The 23,576-nt window shown below is 38.8% G+C and overlaps 1 protein-coding gene across 15 annotated transcripts in view; it reads left to right on the top strand.

Moving 5' to 3' along the window:
* Window positions 1-23,576, top strand: part of Rab3-GEF (Rab3 GDP-GTP exchange factor) — a 335,149-nt gene that overhangs the window by 123,309 nt on the left and 188,264 nt on the right. The gene's annotated exons all lie outside the window — the stretch shown is intronic.

The following is a 23,576-nucleotide window of genomic DNA, read 5'->3' as shown; positions in this document are numbered from 1 at the left end:
GCTAGAAACCGCAAGCATTTTCTGTGTGTCATTCACCTCCCTTCAGCGTGGACCTTGCACGATACAGTGGTCGGTCAGCATCTGAAAATACAGTTGTGCATCCATTTTTTTAAAGAAAATATATTGTGACTAATTTTATTTAATACCACAGATTAAACCGAATATTGTGGCCAGCCAAGTTGGCTTTAACCAAAGTGCTTTAAGTATGCGGGAGGAAAAATACATTTACCATAACTAATAACTTACTCCATTGCCAAAGATTTCAGTTAAAAATAACATTGTGCTTTTGCATTGGCCAGATTTACGATTAATGGCGTACTTGCTAAAACTACTATGTTAAGGAATTTAAATGTGTAAGTTATAGCTTACTAGCAAATGCATTTAATGTTCACAAAACAATAGAGGAACAAAATAAACTCAAAAAATGATTAAAAAAATGCAACAAAACGGTAAAGAAATATTGAAAATGAACTAAAGGCCAAAAAAGGCCGGGTAATGTGGAAAAAAAGATGATTTTTCATCTTCCGAGGCCTATTCATGACCTTGAATTACAAAGTCGATGATAATTTGATACAATGCTCCAAGTGCGATGTCAAATATTAACGGATCACTAAAGAAAAGGAAGAAAGAACAACTATTTGCGGCAGTGGCGGCGATTGGGTTCCAAAACTAGGGTCGCAAGGTTCCAAAACTGAAGGGCAAGGACAGTTTACTTTGCCTTGGTAGATAAGGTTTAGCATAGTGCAGGGCCAAAATCGGCAAAAAGTAGGGGAGGGAACAATTGCTCCCTCTCGCCATCCTAATCGCCGCCACTGATTTGCTGTAATAACAATCTCAAGTTACGGAGTAATGTTCAAACGCATTAATTTCATTTCCTGCTTAAGCATTCTTTAAATAACCTTTAGTTGGTTCGTACAGTACAGGAATGCGTAAACCTTATTCTCACCCTTTTTAGGGGTGATACGGAAACAAGATCTGTCTCGTTCTCGATCTCTTCTCGATGTAGAAACTCCAACCGGTCTCGACGAGAAACTCCCGATTTCGTCGAAACGAAATAAAATTTTATTTAAAATAGAAACACACGTTTATGCATATTAGACTCGAGTTTGTGCACATTCGACAATTAAAACTCAATAGTAGCTCACGTTTGTGCACATTTCAATAGTCAAATTCAACCTAAGTCACAGAGAAAAGCACTTTGGATTTGAAGGAAGTATTTTGCATGTATTGCAATGTAATTGATGAAAGTTTGGAACGAGACTAGATGCTCTGTACACAATTTGTCTCGCTTCGCTTCGTTACATGTCGTAGTCAACAATAGATGGCTAAGTAGCGGATTTATAGGCACCAAAAACATCTAAAATATGCAAGTAAATAGCACTATTCAGCACTCAGTGCAGTTACTTTGCTCAAACAGTAACTTAGTTTTGCAGTTACCGTTACTTTTAAAAGTGACTGTAATTTACTTTATTCTAGATAAAGTAACTTACTCATACAACATATTTTGTGCATAAACTGAAAGAAGGTTGTTCTCTTTCGGCTATAGGTTATCTAAAGCTAAAATTAATTTCAACTATTTTATACTAAACCCCATATGTTTAAATATGAAAGTATTGAGGTAAGAAAATTCAAAGTGATCTCTTGTAGTTTATACCGGTTTGCAATCAACGTAAAACTGTGGATCCAGTCCCACATAGGATATGAAAATATGTTATCAATTTTTCCCTGAACTTTTGTTCACCCAAAATAATTTAGCGTAAAGAATTTGTGCAAAAGGTGAATGTGTGTTAACTTCTTGATAGGGTGTGAGGACCCCTGTCCACTACAACAACCTTATGACACTACCATGCTTCGGCCACGATTCGAACTGGAATGCAGTTAGTTTTCATGTAAGCATCAGCAATTGCACTGGATTGGTTAATGCACTGTGATACGAAGCCAGAGGTTTTAGATTGGAATCGTGAGGCAACAATGAATGTTTCATCGCGTTCACTTCTTGTCATTCATAATTCAGTCTTGATCCTCGTCGTGAGAATCCTAGAGAAAGCAACGTAAAATACTTAATGTGGAAAGAAACAAAATGAGGAAATTCTGCTACTCTTTTATACTGTGCTACACTTTAAAATATCACTTCATTTTTTTTCTGCACAGTAAAAATTATCCCGTACTTTTACGGTGACATCATCACAGCTATACAACTGGATAAATGACGGTCAATTTCTGCTGCCATTCAACTACCAGTAAAATACAATGACTGTTTTTAATTATTAACAGCCATTATATGGTTTATCTATATACTGTAATTTTAAGGGACCAGTTCTAAAAAATATATATTTATGGTTCACTTTAGCGTCACTTTTCTGCCACTAATATCGACGATAAGAATGAGTGATAATAAGGGTGAAATTGACGAAAGGACACTCACAAAGAACACCCACGCTCAGGGCGGGATTGGAATCTGGGACTCCTGGCGTCGTAGCACGCTGTGATAACCACTCCACCACGGACGTCGGCTGATACTCTTTTTCGTGTACCTTGCAGTAATTACCCGAGGGCAGGAGGTGAACCAATAGGCTGGGTTCAAACTTCTTTGATCTCAAATAACACCAACGAGAGCACCACGGAAAGGAGCTGGTAAGCAGAGGGTGGGGGGAATATTTTCTGGGTTGCATTCAGTTCTCGAAGTGGGGGAAAAGGGGGGGGGGGGTATGCTATTCTTCAGTTTAAAAATATGTCATAATATATAAATCATCCACTCCAACATAATTTTTATATCTCCCCACTTGATTCATTGTCTCCATGTTGAACCATACAAGCATCCCCCAGCTAGGAATTTCTACTCCCTCCAGCACTGGAATATGCCCACCAGAAGTGCACATATGGGTTAAAAGTCCATTTATTTTCACAAATAGATCTTTCTGTTTGCTAAGGGGACGGACGACACACTGGTCGACGGAGGGTCGTTCATCCACCTGCCCTCCATCTCGTCATCACCGAATAACACTTCTTCAATTTGAGGAGCTGCATTCCTTCTAAGTATCTGCATTGCAACACATACGTACATTAAGGCGGCTCTGATTGATTGGAGTGAAATCGACGCGCCGCTGAAAGGAGAATGCGCCCCCCCCCCCCCGGGCGTCCGCAGGATTTTTTGTCAATGGGGAGCAGAGTAAGATTTCATTTCTTCAGTCATAGAAACTTCTATTATTATTATTATTATTATTATTATTATTATTATTATTATTATTATTATGTTATACTTTGGCGCTATATGCAAGACTCCAGTCTACTATTTAGATAGAATCTGATTTCGCCTTGCTTCCTTTCCATAAACATCTATCACTTTGTTAATGAACAATTATTTGTCTTTTTATACTTTTTAACAAGAACAGTTATCAAACAGATACCATTTGATGTACTGTCCTTTCCTTCATGGTACCTCTGATCCATGCTTTTAGGTGCTGAAGGATATTGTAAAAAAAGCAATAATTCAAAATAAATGGGTGTGAATTATCAAGGTCAGATCCCGACTTCGAGAAATGATTTCTCGACTGTTTTCAATCCCAAACAGTCGAGAAATTCCAAAGGATCTTATTAAAAATAGGTTAATTCTTGATATTTTTTGCACTATAAGTGTCTGAAATTTCTTGAAATTAACAGTTTTTATTCCAGAAGTGCAAAAGGGGAAATAGTGTGTACAATTCGAGATTTTCACCGCATCGGGAAATTGTGAAAATATCCCGTCCCGAAAATTTCCAACCTGGTCAGGAAATGGAGTTTTTTTTCAGTCCCGAACGTCAGGATTTTTAAATCTTTTCCTCCCAATCCCGTCAGGACCAAAAATTTTCCGTCTTACACACCACTAGTTACCGCAGTCAACATGATTTTAATGTCTTTTGTGAAAACATTCTCTCGTTATTTTGTTGGACATGGCAGTTAATTGCTGTAACTTACATCCTGTAAATCACAGACAACAATATTCTTTGTAATAAAATATCGCTACAATTTCATCATTCGAATTACATGAACTTTTTACAGATATCTCCCTTTGGGAGCCCTTCTTATCGTTGCCATTAGCCAAAAAGTGGCTACAAATGTTAAGAGTTCAAACACCAAAACCCTATCGAAGGAATCGATTTGACCAATTGACCTACGGAAAATGCGGGAGCGATACAGCTTCCCCTAGCAGTGCGTGTGGCATCGTGTTGGTCCGTTAGGGATGGGGAGAGGAGGAAGAGGTGAGTCATGTGTTCATTGATTTTCGGGGAAACCTTAACAATGCAGTGCTTCCGTAACAGACAACAGAGTATAATGAAGGGGAAAGGCATCGCCACTGGAGATAGAAGAAAAAGGAGGGAATATATTTATTTGAAAGTAAAGGCAGTTACTTTTACCGTGTAACAATGACTGCAACTCAGCAACTTTCTCAAGAAACTAAAAACAAAATTAAGAGTTACCCTATTTTGTTTTTCCGAATGGTTTCTTCAGTCACACTTTCGCAATATCTTGAACCATAAATGAAATAAGGGGCGAGTTGATTATTAAAATTCTGAGACACTTGTAAAAAATAAAAAAAAAGTAAAGTGCTCCCCTGTGCCTTGCACCACGCCATGAAAGCGTGCAGTTAGGACCCCACACTTTCTTGATCACGTCCGAAGTTGGGGGTGATGTGATCAGCACCACGCCACTGGCCGCCTTCACCGCACAGAGTTTCCTCCAGGTACCCACTTTATTTGATGCTGGGTGGGCGCCGGAGGTGGAAAAAATCCCCCGCCGGGGATCGAACTCGTGCCTCTCGCGTGCTAGTTACACTTGTATCGTCAAATTACCACTGCATACGCTCCAAGCCTATTTATTTTAGAACACTCAGGACATAACGGGTATGCAATTTCAGATATTCATCCTGGATATATCACAACGTATTGGTTTAATAGTTATTGACAAAACTATGGAGGTGTAACGGCTGACCCTTTTCAAAGGCACCTGAATGTCAACCTCCCTACCACGTAGTACACCCTGGACTGCATTTTGGAGACTAGCGAGTCTCTGGCGTCTGGGGCTTGTGCTTTGTGTTGTCAGTTTCCATTTCACCTTCATCTTCGTGATTAGCCAAAAGTGGCAGAAAAGCTAAATAAAGTATATCAATCAAATCATATAATTTGCTAAAGAGAATCAAAATGTTGTTGTTGAAGCTTGAATTTTATAACCTCTACAGTTTTGTACTTAAAAATATGACGTTAATTAAAGCTGAAAAGCAAGGGAGTGAAGAAGGTTGTATAACACTAAATTGCCTAACCTACATTTACCACCTGATATTATTAGAATAATTACATCAAGAAACCTTCGGTGGGATGGCATGTGTGGTAGATTTGTTGTTTTTGTTTTATTGACTTGATTTATTTTATCTTTTCTGCCATTTTTGGATAATCGCGAAGATGCGGATGAAATGAAAAGACAGAACACAACACGAGCGAGGATTACTTGCCTTGAATCCATACGCCAGAGCCTCACTAGTCTGAAAAATGCAGTCCAGGGTGTACTACGTGGAAGAAAGGTTAACATTCGGGTATCTTCAGAAATGGTCATTCATTATACGCCGCACGCTTGGTAGAAGAGAGATATGTTTACGTGGTTCTTGTTGGGAAAGCTAGTGGCAAGAGTAAAGTTAAGCTGGAATGGATTTAAGATGGTCCTGAAGGAAATTGCCAAGGATCGTGAAGACTAGATTGATTGTACCCAGGGTACAGATAGGTGGAAAACATCTGTTCCTGCGATAATGAACCTTCGTGTTTTGTGATGTGAGAGTTAGTTAATGAAAAATATTGAAATTTATATAAAACAAATATGTTATTTTTATCAGTGGAAGTAAGAGAATAAGACATTTTCAATACATACACAGAACCTATTGTACTAGCTGTTCTTGATCTAGAACAAAGTAAATGTAAACGTAACGTTGTTACTTTTTAAAGTGACGGTAACTTGAGTTACTTTAATATATAAGTACGTGTAAGTACACCTTTCGAACGAAGTAACTTTCTGTGAGTATCCAGTATTTACCGTCAAGCAAAATTACCCTCCTCCGGAAGCCCTTGTTTACATGGGAAGCTCATCCCTCCGTTGTTCCTCCCTGTTTGCACTGCAGGGCTGTTGGTCAACACGCTGCCGGGATGTTATTTCGTCCTGTTTGCTTTCGGAAATTCGACCCCGACGTCGCGTAAGGCTGCATGAACATGGAAAGTCAGCCAGAGCATCAGAGCAAACGAGGATTGTAACATGAATGTTGGAGGATAGTATTGCCTTGTGCATTATTTTTGATTGTCTTTTTCCTTCCAATACTGCCTCTATCGGATAACGAATTCTGAATTAATGTCGAACAGGACTGCGATAATTTCTAGTTATTTGGAATCAAACCTGTAACCCAGAGTTGAGTAAGTTACTTAAAAATTAACACATTACTTTTACCGTTATTTTGCTCCCAAAATAACACGTTACCGTCACTCTATAGGACAATATGAACATTTAACTATTTGCACAAGTATCACAGCTGTTCTCTTTAGCCGGGGTGTAAGGGACAACCCTTTCATAAGACACGCAAATGTCAACTTCCCTTCCAGTAGTACACCCTGGATTGCATTTTGCAGAGTATCGAGGCTCTGGCGTCTGGACTCACAACCAATATAATCTTCTTTGAGGCTTATGTTGTGTTATCAATATATGATGGGTTCAGAGGATAGGTAACTCCATTCAAGACAGTTTTAAGAAAAAGGCACATTTAGGGGGCGTTCCGAAAGTCTTAACGAAACGAACGCATTCAACGAAAATAACTGGGCTCGTGAATCTGGTGAAACCAGTTATTTTACACACTTATGTGACACTCTAGGCGAAAGCGCAGGCGCAGCGTTTTGTTTAGAGAAAGTTTCCACATGGCGTCCAGCGGAAGGCATGTCCTTATGGCAAAAATAAACTCTACTGGGGACACTTGTTACTCATTTTAATCACATTCTAAGAACAGTTAAGGCATACTCATCTTGTGCATGTTGCTTTATATCGCTCTTTGTTAAAATTATAATACATTTTCCGAAATAGAGCAGTTTGAATCCATCAAGCACGCGCGTTGTCTCCAACTAGCAGACGATTCTCACCGAACAAACCAGCCTTCTGGCCCGTGCGTTTGGCGAATCTCGTTCTTTCACGAGACACACGGAATGCGACTTTTGGGACAACATGATGAACCTCACGAAACGCACGCAAGCACTTATGGGACAGCCAGTTACCATAACTCGTTTAATCCGTTAAACTCGTGCGACTTTCGGAACGGGCCCCTTAGATAACTTAATTACTATATTTAGGTGTTGGAGCACAGACATAGTGGTGCCTCTGTGAGCAAGAGTTTGAAACTTAGGAAATACTTACTTCTAGCACTGAAATGTTGATAGTTCACACTTCTAAGTTGTACATGTAACTCAATTTTCATGAAAACGGAGTTACATCACTTGTGCTCTGAACCCCGTTATATGTTTATGATTTTTCCTTCATCAATCTCATCTTTCCACCATTCTTCCTCATCTTCGCGATTAGCCAAAAGTGGCAGAAAAGCGAAGAAGAATAAAATAAATAAATAAAATCAATCAATTTTCTCTTTAACCAGTAACAGGCTATGCACCCCCCTCCCCCTGCAACCTTCAGTCATGCGATCCTGTTCTTTAGAATTTTTTCTTGTCTAAAATATTTTTAGAACACCTCTTGGGTATTTCTTTTTAAACATTTCACTTCATTAACATTAACAGCTACAAGTAGCTTAAAACATACGCACAAAAGCAGCACATCTTCACAAAATGTTGATGAAACGCTGCTGTAGGAGCGGGGAGGGGTGAAGGTCAGCGTTGCCAGCTCATTTTCATTCTTTCCGCCTAGCCTTCGGTGACGTAATCAATGAGAGTGTGAAGTATTCGGCTAACGGAAGTTTTCTACTGATCTCGTGATTCACTTTCTACTTTTCTAATGATAATGTTTTCTCTTGCGGTAATAAATGTTCTGTAGTGTTTCGTTGTATTTTTTTTTTTTGAAAAACCATTGATACTACTGTAGAAAAAATTATTACAAGAAAGTTGAAATAAAAGTTAGTCATGATTTGTGCGGCCCCGAAGCTCGTGCGTTACTTGGTTGCAGGATTGCTGTTATGCCCCTGTGTGTAGCGTATGCTTTCTCAGTGTAACTCGATTTGCACAAGTTGAAGACAACACGACAATGCGCTTCATCTTGGCAAATGAATCCTCCAAGTATGAATTCATCAAGGAAGTAGCACATGTAAAGTAACATCAAAGTAACGAGTTACCGTTATAATTACTCTTTTAATTTCGGTAACAAGTTACTAATGCATACGATGCATTACATCAACATGATAGTTGCCAGGGAGTAAATATGGAAATGCGTTTTTGGAAATCTCCCTAAAGTTCATATAATATGCTTTCCTTTTTGGCACACAAACCAGAAAATTGTAAAAATCGAAAGGAAATTGGCGATACAAGATTGTTATTCAGGATAGGAGGTCTAAGATGTAGGATTTTCAAGGTGTTTTTCAACAAACACCTAACAACGGCAATCTTCCTCTTACTAAAAACTAGTTTCCAATATGGGAAAACTTAATTTTTGACTTCTCTCCCACCCCCAAAAAAATTGGCAAATTCTGTAAAATGTTACGTGTAAAATACAAAATATGCGCGTAAGACCGAAATTGGCAATATATAGAAAATAAATGTGCTTCCATTTACTTATGTTGTTGTCAAACATAAAATAAGACAATTATTTTTTTATTTTCAATAAAAAAAAGATTGGACTTTAATATTTCTCATTCCACGACATAGTCAAGGTTTTATGTAAGCCACTCCTTTACTCTAGAATACCGAGCTGTAGCAGGGAAGTTGTAGAATCGTTGTTCAGTTCGCAGACAAATGCATTTTACCTGTAGGAACAAAGAAGCCACGCCCCCTTCTACAATGTCTCCCGTGACGTCGAGACGCATTGATTCCCGCGGACCAACCACTTCTTCGCATATTGTCTTCCGCAGGTTTCGTCTGGAAATTAGCAGCTGGTGTGATGCTGGGGGTTCAGAATGCACAGTAATAAATCAACAGTCTTCACTGGCGTACGCGGGCGGTGAAATGGGCTACAGCCCTCCGAAATTTAGATAAAAAAATCAAATGAAAGCAGTAAAGAAATTGTGAAAATCCAAAGTCGTAAGGGCGAATCCTCCTTAAAATGACCCTATATAACCATTTTTGTTTTTGAAGAACTTTTAAGGCGAAGATTTAAAATGGTAATTAAAGCTCATATGTCATAAAAAAAAACAGAGTATCACCGAAATTGATTTACGGCGATGTATTCTATGATCCTAGCAAAGATTTAATCTCATTAGAAATAATCAAAAGTACCATTAACTTGAAACGTTTAATACGTATACTCGAAAATTTAGAGGTCCAGTGGATTCCAAAAGTGTTGTCATCAATTTTATCATATCAACTCATCCTCATCTTTGTAATGAGCCAAAAATGGCAGAAAAGCGAAGTAAAATAAAAGAAATCAATCGATCAGTAGGTTGTTTCCTCCATTTCTGTGTAATGTTTTAGGTCTTGGTAGATTTCTCAAAAATTCCATCAGAGACATTACGTAAACTGACATGCAGTCACTTTTCCCAAAATCAACAATGACCTTTGCTAGTTTAATCGTACTTTATCAACAGAAAGGCAAATCAGAACTGGACCTACAGTTTAAAGTGGGATCCGAAGCACTATGTGCCTCCACCGGGTATCTTGGTTATAAGATGACGACGTTACCACTACACCATCGGGGAGGACGTTGGAACTGTTATAAGAATATTAAGTGAAAGTAAAGTGCCGGAACTGCCACAACCGGATAAAAATATCGAATTTTCGCAGAAATTCTATTTTTAAAGTTTCTCCCATAAATATATCTGCATTACTTGATGAAATCTAAGTATATGGTACAAATATGACATTTTATATAAAAATATGTGCTCTAAGCTGAAAATATATAATATACCTAAAAATTAAAACTTAATATTAACGATATGGTTTCTAACATTGCAATTCGTACAATTTTTTTCCTTTTAGAATTTTTTTATTAAATTATAATTGACCTCATATTATGTTTCAGGTATAAAATTTACGGCTAATATAATGTAAGGCCCTTGTACGTGAAAATGAAGATGTTTTCTCTCTTATTTTTTGCAAGTCGGAATTTTGTCAATTGCTATTGAACCAAAACGCTGTGACGCGTGCAAGACGATTATAGTGGAAATTACTGACTCCCCTGGATGTTATAAAATAAATAGACCTGGGGCACATACATGAGGATATATCGACAGAATTGTAACATTTTTCTCACATTGTTAATCAACTCCATCGTTCTTTCAGCATATTTGGATCAGATAAGTTGCCGTTATGCCGATGAAGTAACTGTTACCTGTAACCGAGTTAAAAGTAACTCGTCATTTGCAAAGACTATTAATCTTCGAAAGTAATTACCGGAAGTGGGGTATATGTTCGGAGCTAGGAAGATTTTCATATTTCTCCACTAGTTTCGTTGTCTCCTCGTTGAACCACGCACACACTCACAAAACGTCCCTCCACCTTGTCCCTATCGGTGAGCAGCCCTTGCACCAAACAATATGCACTGCAAGCGCTGCCTATTATGGAGACTAGACGAGAGTTTGTAGTCTCTCGTCTCGTTTACGATAAGGTCTATCTCGTTCTCTGGTCTCGTCTCGATTTGTAAACATCCGTCTTGTTTTTTCCTCAGCTGCGACGGGCAAGACTCGAAACAATCACGCATGCAGAGGGGGACTGATGGGCTGCAGCTCCCTCCGAAATCTTGAGAAAATAATTTTTTTTTAATAAAAGCAGTGAAAACGTCTGGAAAAACCAGAGTGGTAAATGCGAACCTCTCCTGAAATCTCCCCCCCCCCCCCCAACGGTTGCCATTTTGAGAGTGTAGATATATAAATATACGAAATGTCTTGTGTATTCCATCTCCGTAGAAAACAGCTATGTACTCCCTACCTTTACAATTCCAGCCCCTCCCAAGAAAAATAATCCTGCGTACGTCAGTGACTCCAAATACCTAAACAAAATACACGGCGTGAGACTGCACAAACTTTTACATCGTATAAAGGGCATTGAGTCAATTAACTTTTCTTGATATTTTTTTTCTATTTGGCATCTCGTTTCGATTTTAAGCTGCATTATTCCAGAATGTGCAACCACGCTGCTCGGATAGGACACAGTCGAATAATGGATAAAGAAAATATATGACCTATCTATCAGGATTACGTGAAATTTTCCAACTTGTCCACCATAGTTTCGACCAAGACGAGAGATTAGGACACGATGTTTCATTCTCGTCTCGATTTTATAGATTTCTGTCTCGTTCTTGATGTTGCCTCGACAAGTATAGAAGGGTTTGGCCTTATTCTTATCCTACTCCCTGTTATTGAGGGATCGTCTCGTCACTCGTCTGAAATATCGAGACGAAACCGAGACTTGTCTCCATTTCTTTCACAGCTGCTTAGGACAAAACGTGCCTTCCATAAAACTGGTTTCACTTTCGTTGTGATTAACTAAATATCAGCGCCGGCTTAGGCAGATTGTCAAGTGCGTGTTGCTGTCACGTAATTACTTATTTCGCTTGGTGTGACAGAGTGACCGAACAATATACTACAACAAGGAAACAACACAAACAACTAGACTTGTTTATTGAGGAGAAATAACTTTTACCAAGCCAGGATGTTATTTTTTACTTACGATAATAAAAATTAACTTTAATTTTCATTAAATTATAATTACCCTCATATTATATTTTACATGTAAAAATACATATATTGTAGGTAATAAAATTGAAAGCCCTCTTCGTTATTCATTATGCGCAGACATTTCGTGTTCTATACTATTTTTTTCATACAGGAATACTATTTGGTACATTCTTTTCACACTGAAATGACATTTTCGGCATTCTCTTTACACTCGGCAATCTTTTCACATGGAAATTCTATTTCTGTATTCTGTTCTTGTCACACTGAAATACCCTTTTGTGGTATTCTGATACATTGATTGATTGATTTTTTTAAGTCCACTTTATGTACAGAAAGGCTAATCGGGACTGGACCTACAATTTAAAGTGGGATCTGATCCACTATGTGCCTTCACCGGGGGTATTCTGATACGTAATGACATACAATCATATGTTCGATTTTCGTTGGCGTTACATATCCATTAGGACTCCAATTTAAATGGACTTACCTCAAAACAAGCAAACCTTTCCGTTCCACTTAAGAATATTTCGCCAATCTGTGTTCCAGTTGCATTTATGTTGTATTATAAGCTACATTATTACATATTACGTATCACAGAAATCACTTAAATCCAAGTGCTTTGTCTCTTACCATAATCTTACACAGCTTCACAGATTACTTGCCAGTCTCCCCGAACACATGCGATAGAGTGATTACTCTGATTGGAAAGTATTTCTGCCGTAATCAAAATTAATATTGTTCACTATAACTAACTAACTAACACTAGTTTTTTTAAACCTGAAGGTTTATGGCTGCTGCAACACAAGCCTTCCACCTGTCCCTATCTTGGGCAAGATCAATCCAATATTATCCATCCTTACCGATTTCCTCTAGGTCCATCTCAACATTATCTCTTCATCTTCGTCTTGGCCTTCCTACAGGTATCTTACCATCAGGTTTCCCAACAAGTATCCTGTAAACTCTTCTTTCCTCTCCCATTCGTGCCACATGCCCACCTAAATCTTCTTGATTTAATTATTCTAATAATAACACTGAGGAACAAATTAAAACTTTTTGTTTTGCCGCTGGATGAAAATAGGTGATCTTTAATAAATCGGGTGCGCTGATTTCAAAAATCATAACTAAAATGCTCTATCACATACCATTTCTGGCGGAAAACATTTTGAAAAATTTTCACTACACATTAAAAGAAGGGTAAAATATAGCATTTTGCTCCAAACCTTAATGTGATAATGTGAATTTTAGTAATACATTGGGTTCATGGAATACCAAATATGATTGTAAATGATGTAGTTATGACATGCACTAAAATTTGCATTTGCAGTCAAATAGTAAACATTAAGTAAACAATAAAGTAAACAGTAAAAGTAACACACGTTCAAAACGTATTTCTGTATGATTCCCGCTTGTAGCAGGCATGTTGAACATCTGAGACTGTGTTCCAGCAGTAATCCGCTAGTAAACTGGGAGACGATCTCCCTTTATAACGTTTTTCCATTTCTTGGATTTGTTGGTGAAAGAGCTCGCCCTGCTCGTCACTCACTGCACCTAGATTAGGGTGGAAAAAGTCTAAATGGGAACAGAGAAAGTGTATCTTGAGAGACATATTGCATCCCATTTCTTTGTATGTTGCCAGCATACGTTCTACAAGTTCAGAGTAATTGTGAGCCCTATGGTTGCCAAGGAAATTGCGACACATATTTTTGAACGCACCCCATGCTTGTCTCTCACATTCACTTAACAGTTTTTTAAAATTGGGATCGTTCATTACCTCCCGGATTTGAGGGTCAACAAAAATTCCTTCTTTTATTTTAGCATCGCTTACACCAGGAAATTTGCTTCGTAAGTACTCTTTGTTCCTTCTTTGTTCCTTCTTTGTTCATGGCCTTCACAAAGTTCTTCATTCATTAACCCCAACTTGATGTGCAGTGGTAAAAAAAAAAGTGTTCCCCTGTGCTTATCACCACGCCATGAAGGCGTATAGGGGGTGTGGGGGTAACGCCCCACGGGGGGGGGTAACACATTGTTGGCACCGACAAGAGGTTTGCGAGAGACACTTTTTTCTCCAGGTGTGTAACACTCTCTGGGAGGCCAGTGTTTAGTTTTTTGTAATGCATGTTCTTGCTCTGCTGTCCCATAGACAGAGGAAACAACAGAATTTCGTGAAACTGATTGCATCCCCAAAAGAATTTCCAGTACCTTCAGGTCAGCACAGATTTTCCACTGGTGTTTGTCGTAGCTAACACTTGTGAGAATCAAAGCAATGTTTCCATATGTTTCCTTCATTTCACTCGCATGAGCAACTGGCATTTCATTTCCATTATGCAGGAGGACCGCCTTCAAGCTAGTTTTTGACGCATCGATGAAGAACCTCCATTCGTCTGATTTATACTTTTCTCCCAACTCCTGCATTAATCCAGTGACATTGTTGCAGTATACCAGGAACCCATTCATAGAAAAAAAGGAAGAAAATTTTAGTTGACGTTTTCTGAATGTACTACTTGTCCCTGGTTCCAGCAGGCTCCACCCTTGCAGTCTTGAACCCAGCAGTTCCGCTTCTTTCTTTGTAAGGATCAAATCACGTACCAAATCATATCATTCTGGCTGGGTGATAAGATGCGGTGTCTTCCATGACTCTTGAAAGTCAGGATCATGTCTCAGAGAAGATATCGGGTCATCTGAGGAAGTTTCTGTTTCCTCTTCCAAAGACCATTCAAATGGTGGCTTTGGAACAGGTAATGTCTCACATGTTGCACTGGTCTTATCGCAGAAGGTAAATTTGGATACTGTAGGATATTTTTGGATTTTCTTCAGAATCCCATAACATTAGTTAAACAAAAGTAACAATCAGTAACGTGATCTCGAGGTTCGCGCCATACCATGGGAACAGCGAAGGGCATAGATAGATGGGTACCATCTAACCACCCTCGTAAATATTGCGAGCATCTACTGCAATAGACATGTGGAGCCCACCCTTTATCTTGGTCTCCGATTTTGCATCCAAAATATAGCTCGTAAGCTTTCTTCACTATTGGTGTAATTGAGTTTCGTTGGGATTTTGTCGTGAACTCACTACACACATAGCAAAACAGATTGGGTGAATTTACACAGTTACGAGGCATCGCTGCACTGTTTTCAAATACCACACGAAACAATCGCAATGAAGCACACAACCTAACACACAACCTACACTTCCAGCGAACAAAACGCAACTGATAAAGACACAGTACAATAAGTCACCTTGCCTCTCTAACAGCCTTTTCTCTACTCTTATCTTATCTGGTCAGAAATGAACAACAATGTTGGCCCTTTTTTGTTGTCGTTACAATGTTTTCTTCATATTACGCAGGAAAAACAGCCACACATGTTCTCTTGAAGAATCCCTGTATATCATATGGCGAAAAACAAGCTTTGTCACATTTACTTCAATTTTGTGTTATTTCAAAAACTAGACGTGGTGGAGGAAAAAGAACATCATTTTCGTGTTCAGCAAGTCAAAAAACATAGAAATAGGTTGTTTTCTGGTCGCGGCAAATTTCATTGTTCCTCAGTGTAATTGGACAGGAATACAAATTATGTACTTCTAAATTGTGTAACCTTCTCCACTCACCTGTCTCCTCATCCCTTTTAGGTCCAAATATTTTTTCTAAGGATTTTGTTTTCAAATTTATGTTCATCTTTTAATGTAGAGGACCAAGTTTCATATCCATATAATACTATGTCAAGAAACAGCATATCGTTCACTATACAAATATGTTTTCCGTACAGGGACCGAACAATCAAGTCAACTATTCATGCCTTTCGAGTACAAAAATTCATCAGCACGTCGTGAAATCAAATTGCTCCATGCACTTCGCACTCACCTAGAATATTACAAGCCTCTAGTAATTTTATGTAACTCCGAGAAAATCAAATTTCCCCCCAGGATGAAATAAGGACGATGGAGCATCTTAACTCTTTATGAGTTCACAGAGAAGCCAATCACCTCAGTTTTCCTTCATCCGGTTGCCTAGCGACGAACTAGGGTTGGGTCAAGCCTACGGAATGGGTGGAGGGGGAGGGAGGTTACGATGCAAAGCGTTTCAATCGATATCGATGCTTTCGGCTTTGAACGTTGTGTGATAAATATGAATGTGGCGTCCACGTGCATATTTCATAATACAATTGAAAGTGAGCAAAAAATTAGAACTTATTTTTGAGGCTGGGAGTGATTGTTGTGTTTAAGAGACCTGCCTTTGAGGAAAATTGATTGATTGATTTGAAATTGTTAGGTGCGTGAGCACATATGGCCATTTCTACCCTTCAATGTATACGCAGAATATACCCTTATCTAAAATTCTTACTTAAAATGTTAAAACAAGGGGTGTAAAAAGCAATTGGGAAAAGTTAAAAGTTCAAGGGTGTAAAGAGACCTGTACAAGACAAACACAATACATTAAAAAGTAAGAACTAAAAACTTCCTCACAGACAGTGGAAGAGACCAACTCTTCGAAAGAAGCTAAAAATATTTCTTAAAACATTGTCGTCTCCCAACAGGGAAGATAAACTGTTGGAGAGATGAAAAGTCTGCCTTGATTAAAGCAAAATCGGCACATTCAAGAAGAATACGCCGAACACTTAAAACGACATTACAGACACTTCGCTGAGGAAACAAGAGCAAACCGGAACATTGATCCACTTGGAGATGAGATATCTCTAGTTCTCTCGAAGCAAGAGAGCCTTCGTGTGGTCGAATGGTTAGCGCTCAAGCCTTTGGTGCGGCCGTTACCAGGCTCAATCACAAATGGGGTCTTCGGAATTGAGCGCAATTGGAGAGATGCAAGCTACTTGAAAGGAATTAGCGGGCTCCAGTCTAGAAAGCCAGTTAAAAGCAACACCCAATGAAAAAGTCACTTAGCAAGGCATTGGCTCTCATAGAGCTGTTTGAATCATAATTCAGAATAGACAAGGGAAAAATATACACAAGGAATAATGTGTATTTCTTGGCGTCTTCCGCTGCGTGGCGTTTTGGACCATTCGATAGGAACTCAGGATTCCCGACTTAGATATGTAAACTCAAGTCTAGACACATTGTACAGTAGTTCGTATCCCGCTTTATAAACTGTATGTCCAGTTGCGATTAGCCTATCTGTGCATAAAGTGAACTTACAACAGCAATTCAAATTCAAAATTCAAATCCAGTCTGGTTCTCGGTCTCGAAGGAAGTGTCTCGAAACGACATACAAGACGTAAAATATACTTCATCAAAACAATCGAAAAATATTTCCACACTTTAAACCTTGACAAAATCTTTTGATATGGGTGTAAGGGGTGACCTTCCACGTAGTACACCCAATTGTCAACCTCACTTCCACGTAGTACACCCTGGACTGTATTTTGCAGACTAACGAGGCTCTGACGACTGGCCCTGCCCAGTATAATTCTGTGTGTTGTCCTATGTCTTGTCCTTATGTGTGCTGAGCGCCTCCTTACAGCCTCAGCTTTTAACCGAAGTCAGAATATTTTAATATTTTAGTTACGACACGATATTAGTTATGTTTATTTTAGTTCTGTTAATCTAAGTCAGAATATTTTAGTCTTCCAACGTTATAGTTATGTTATTAGTTACATTTTAGTTCAGGTAAGGGACTGGACCCCGTATAAAGTGACGGGTGCAAAATAGCCTAAGTGCTGACGCACCGAAAATTTTAATATCTAATGAAATTCAAATTCAAATCCTTTTGATACTCGACGCATCTCACTTGTCTTGTCATGACTTATAAAGAGAGTGAAATGTAGTGTCTGTTACAACAAATAATCAGTAGCAATTGATTAAACAATAAGTACTAAAAAGTTACATTTCTTCACAGGAAAATCGTTCAGAAACTATTACTTTATTTTACCTGTTCTAAATTATTGGAAACCATATTCACATTTAATAATCTTCCATTTATTTTGTGCGATACGGTCAGGATATGTCATATTAACATTATCTTTCACAAGTTTAACTCTTCATCATTAGGGTCAACTGTTTTTCTTTTCTTTTTAGTCACCTTTTTTAGTTTTGTTTGTTTGTTTGTTTTAGTTTCTTTATTTTAAGTTAATTTTCTACAACTTTCATCTAACCCGAAATATGGGGATGAGTCATGATATGATGGAATTGATGAAGGGGCACTCGAAAAGAAAATCCATTCCCAGGCCAGGATTTCAACCCGGGGCTCCTGGAGTCCTAGCGCGCTATGCTACTGAGGTCGGCCTTCTTAACTGACAACACTGAAAATCCTTATTCACCTTAATATTTCAAATCCCTGACTACTGTCATGAATATCTGATTGTGTGTGTGTGTGTATGTGTGTGTTTTGTTGTATGTTCGTGTGTATAGGTTAGGATTTTATTCCCGTATGTATTTTTTTTTCTTATCATTTTTTTCTGTAATTTTTTCTTTGTAATTTTATATTTCTCTTTTTATATTTTAATATTTACCTTTCTATGTAATGGTTTAAATGTTGTTGTAAACATGGTTAAGTGGTAGAAAAGGCTACAAAGCCTTAACTTCGCCATGATAAACAAGACGCAATAAATAAATAAATAAATAAATACATGGCATCTATGTAGGAGCGGACGCTGTCCTCTGCTTCGCTAGTTCTTTTCTGTCGGTCCTTGAACCACGCTTTGCATAAATCTACGCGAATGGGCCTGGCGATGGACAGTGCTACTTACTGTTACATTTGCCACCCACTGCAGAGATAAAGAGAACTGTAGGCAGAGAATTCATCCAGAGAAAGTGACCTTAACGTCAGAGAAGCGTGCAACGGTCGTTGCATCCAGCCACCGTGCCTTAACCGCAGCTCCAGATCCCCCCGAAATAGCCGCCCCGGTTGCCTTGCAGTAAAGCTCGATCGATTGAGGGGCCGGAAGGATTCTGGGTTACCGTGTTCCTTGTGCGCAGTTCCCGGATCAAGGTCGGCGGTGTCGAAATTGTCTTCTGGGGGTGGGGGTGGATGCTGGAGGGACCGGCCGAACTCCTCTCACGAAACCACCCTTTTCAAGGGAGGGGCATCCCAGGCAAATTCCTCGATATTGAGTGGAAAACGGCCAATATTGCTTGAACATAAATTCACCCTTATTTTACTACCCGATTTGTTGAGGAATTGTTGAAGTTAGCTTCGTGTATGGGTCTTCCTATTCGCTTTATTTTAGTATGTGTTGTAAGAGATGGATTTCCATATGAGAGAGCATGGGTGACCTGGGATAGGATGAAAATAACTATTCACCTGTTCACTTTACAGTTGGTTTCAATTGGCACAAAACAATTTTTCTTATGTCTTTGTCTTCACGACATAAAATGAAACACGCATATCAAGAATGGAATTTCATAATATAAAACACATTTGGATATTCACGTCTTCTACATAAGGAGTATTCATAAACAAACTGATAGTTCGTTGCTATGCACAGAATATTGAACTTAAGGTCTCCCTGATTATGTACTGGTAACGTCGTCGCCTTGTAATCAAGTGGTCCCTGGTTCGATACCCGTTGGAAGCACATGGCACAATGATTTGGGTCTCACTTTAAGCTGTAAGTTCAGTCTCGTTTAACCTTTCAGAGTATAAAGTCGACTCAAAACAATAAATCATACAAGAATATTGCACTTGACCATAGTTGTCACTGAATATGTGTGTGTGTGTGTGTGTATGTATGTATGTATGTGTGTGTGTGTGTGTATATATATATGTATATGTATGTATGTATGTATGTATATATATATATGTATATATGTATGTATGTATATATATGTATGTATATATATATATATATATATATCTATGTACATATATTAATTTCAAGCAAATTTCCATGATGTATTTTTGAGTTTGAACCTCTCGTGTTCGAATGGGCGCCTATTCGATATGCAGTCCAGTATTCGTGACTCACCATCCCCGAATATCCGGAAAATGTCACTCTCCCACGTACCAAGTTTGCATGTTCTTAACGCAATACTTGTACAGGAGTTTTTGGAGCGCGTAAACGTATATTTACACGAGTTATGGGATTATAATGTATTTCAAAACAGTGGGTTTAACGCACAATGAGACTGTAAAATTATATTTTGTGTCAAATTTCCGTCATCTCTTTACTCTTAAGATTGAGGTGAGTTAGAATGAAATGGTAGTAAATGGAATATATAAAATGTAAATCGCGACAATAGTATATGCCAATCCATTCACATGTACGTTTACAAAGCAAAACAGGAAAAAGTGCAATAACTTTAGAACATTATTAAAATTCAAGACTGTAGACTTTTCTTATAAGAAAATGAGCTAGTTTATAATTTGTTTAAACGCAAATAGTGGATAGATATATAGAAGAGTTTCGATTTTTTATGACCAACATTTGAAGTGGTAACGTCGCCGCCTTGTAATCGAGGGGCCCCGGGTTCGATACCCCGACGAAGCACATAGTGGTTGAGATTTCACTTTTAACTGTAGGTCCAGTCCCGATTAGCCCATTTGTGCATAAAGTGGACTGAAAACAGAAACTCAATTGAAGATGTGCCCCATATTTACCTACATCGGAATTTGGATGGGCCCCTCTTAACAAATTACTTCTCGTACGGAAATCTCTCCGGAAGTTAAGTATTTCTCGCTGCTTCTGTCTCTGTATTAGTATCTGTATTAGCCTTGGTCTCCCTCTCTTCTTTCTCTCTCTTCGCTTTCTCTCACTCTTTCTCTCTCTCTCCCTTTCTCTTTCTTTCTCTCCCTCTTTTCTCATTCTTTCATTTTCTCTTTTCTCCCCTCTCTCTCTCTCTCTCTTTCTCTCCCTTTCACTTTCTCTTTCTCTTTCTCTCTCCCTCTGTTCTCTTTCTTTCACTCTCACTTATCTCCCTCTTTCTCTCGTTCTCTCTATTTCTCTCCCTCTGTTTTCTCTTTCTTTCACACTCTTTTCTCCCTATTTCTCTTTCTTTCTCCCTTTCTCCCTTTCTCTCTTTTTCTTCCTCTCCCTCTTTTCTCTTTTTTTCACTCTCTTTTCTCTCTTTCTATTTCTCTCTCTCTTTCTATTTCTCTCTCTCTTTCTTTTCTCCCTCTTTCTTTCTTTATTTCTTTTCTCCCTCTTTCTTTCTCACTCTCTATCTCCTTCTCTCTCCTTCTCTCTTTCGCTCTCTCCTTATCTCTTTTTCTCTGTCTCTGGATCGCTGCTCTGTGACACTAAGCCTGTTCTTTCTCGTTTTGACCTTCTTTCCGTGTCAGCGTTATGCCTTTGATGTCTTGAAATATCGCCCCCAGCACCAAGCCGTGCATCGCATAAAGGAAGATAATCCTTTTAAAAAAGCCTCCAGGGCGGAGTTTCAAAGCGACCGCATCATCTCGTCGCCCACTTGACTTCGGATCATCTGTTCCGTATTGAAGTCGACGCTCAGAAACAAGTCTTGTGGTAATAACATGCTATTTACTCCCAGCATCTAGTTCTTTCGCGTTTATCCCCTTTCTAAATTGACACGTGGGAAAAACAGTTCAAGTTGAAATGGTAAAACATTCATAGCAAGGTACATCAACTATAATTCTTTAATAACTAGATATACAGTAGATAATTGTGTATTTACCACCATTACCTTTAAATTTACAATTTACCTCTTCACCTTTCGAAAGAAAGAATATATAATTATAATCTAATATTCATGATTCAGAAGGTAGGATTATTAAAATCTCATGTTTTAATTAATTCCCTTAGCGTATTTCATAAGTAGATAGAGTCACTATCACTTATTCTATTGTTTAGTGTAAATTACCCAGCCTATCTAGTCAAAACGTATATATAACCACCTAACATAACAATAATATCATTTAAAATATGCCGAATTGGACAGACAATTATTTCATGCAAACGATTCCATTGTCTATGGAACAAAACTGATAGTAAGTACGGGGTCTTCCCGATGGCGTAATGGTAACGTCGTCCCCTTGTAATCAAGATATCCCGGGTTTACACCTGTCTTGTTCTTAGCATTTCCCGGGAAAACCAAGAAAAGTGATACAAATCAACTTACGAATGAAATGGATGTGGAAAAGCCATAAAAATTTGTGAAAAACATTTAGAAACCTGAATAAGGCAGAGATAGTAGATGGTTTCATGCTTGCGAGGAACAGAGAAAAAAAGTATTTCACAATTTTCTTCAAGATGCTGATCGTTTTTTGTATTTTGTAGATTAGTTTCTTTTGTGTAAAAATATTTTAATATATTATTTTTGTTAATCTTTTTCTATAATGTACAAACGTTGAAAAATGTTGAAACCGCAATTAATTTGTAGTAAGGATTATTAGGTGACTTGGACAGTTAAGTGAAAATATCTGTAGAGACCATGAATCTTGTCTTGGAGACCCTGTTTCGCTTTCTCCCTAGTTTTTCCTTTCTCCTTTATTTTCATGTATTTTCGAAGTACACGCCTTGACGAGTTTCTGAATTCCCATGCATCCATTCCACCTCGGCGAGCCTCGCGTTCGGTTTATTAATAGCCGGAGGTGGACCGCGGTCCATTGCTAGGCAACAGAGTAGCTTCCCGAGTTCCCCGATAGCTCGGTTATTCGCTCGACAGAGCAGAAAGCTCTCGCCGGAGCTGTCGACACGATGCGCCAGTTATTCTAAGCGATCGTCTCTCCGATGTGGCTAGGTTTAATCCTCTTCTTTCTTTCTCTCTCTCTCTCTCTCTCTCTCTCTCTCTCTCTCTCTCTCTCTCTCTCTCTCTCTCTCTCTCTCTCTCTCTCTCTCTCTCTCTCGGGGCTACCTTGAAAAGACGATGGGGAGAAAACTATCCGATTACTTTGTTTTTGTCTCTTTTCGTTTCCAGTCCTTCGGAATTGTCTCTGTCTATCTACCCCAGAGTTGGACCACTTTGCAGGAATGTTCTCTCCTGTATTTTCTAAGTTTCCTTCAAAACGTATGCTGTCGATAACAATCCTATCAAATATGTTTACTCTCAACCTGACCTTGGAGTTATTTGAATTTGAATTTATATTTTTGGGTGCGTCAGCACTTAAAGGCTATTTTGCACCCGTCACGTTATACGTGGTCCAGCCCCTTACCTTATCCAAATCATATATCAGAACACAATTGTGCCATAACTGAAATAACTTAATGTCGTTAGCTAAAACATTAAAACATTCTGACCGGTTAAAAGCTGAGGCTGTAAAGGGGCACTCAGCACACACAATGACAAAATACAGGACAACACACAGAATTATACTGGCCATAGGGCCAGTCGCCAGAGTCTCGCTTGAACGCAGTCCAGGGTGTACTACGTGGAAGTGAGGTTGACTTTTGGCCGCCTTAGCAGAAGGTCCCCCCTAACACGCCGGACCTTGGAGTTATCATCGACGAAATACATCAAATAGCACATTTAGATATCAATTAAATCACGGTGAACCAAAAGTATGGCGTAGCATTATTATTCAATGTAGGACCTTTCTTCCTGGCTCAAAACTCAAAGGTCAAAGTCTTCAACTATTATAAAGTAAAGTGCTCCCCTGTGCTTCGCACCACGCCATGAAGGCGTATGGGCCTGTGGAGTTAGTGCTCAACACTTTCTTGATCACGAGTGCTCAACACTTTCTTGATCACGACCGAAGGTAGGGGTGATATGATCAGCACCACGCCCCTGGCTACCTTTACCACCCAGAGTTTCCTCCAGGTACCCACTTTATACGACGCTGGGTGGCCGCCGGAGCCGATTGAACAGGTGCAAAAAAAATCCTGGTTTTCCACCGCCGGGGAT

This window comes from Lepisma saccharinum, chromosome 13 (assembly GCF_977018435.1).
Source record: "Lepisma saccharinum chromosome 13, izLepSacc3.1, whole genome shotgun sequence".
NCBI classification, from domain to species: domain Eukaryota; kingdom Metazoa; phylum Arthropoda; class Insecta; order Zygentoma; family Lepismatidae; genus Lepisma; species Lepisma saccharinum.
Note: the sequence above shows the minus strand (reverse complement) of the source record. Positions and strands in the feature narration are given on the sequence as shown.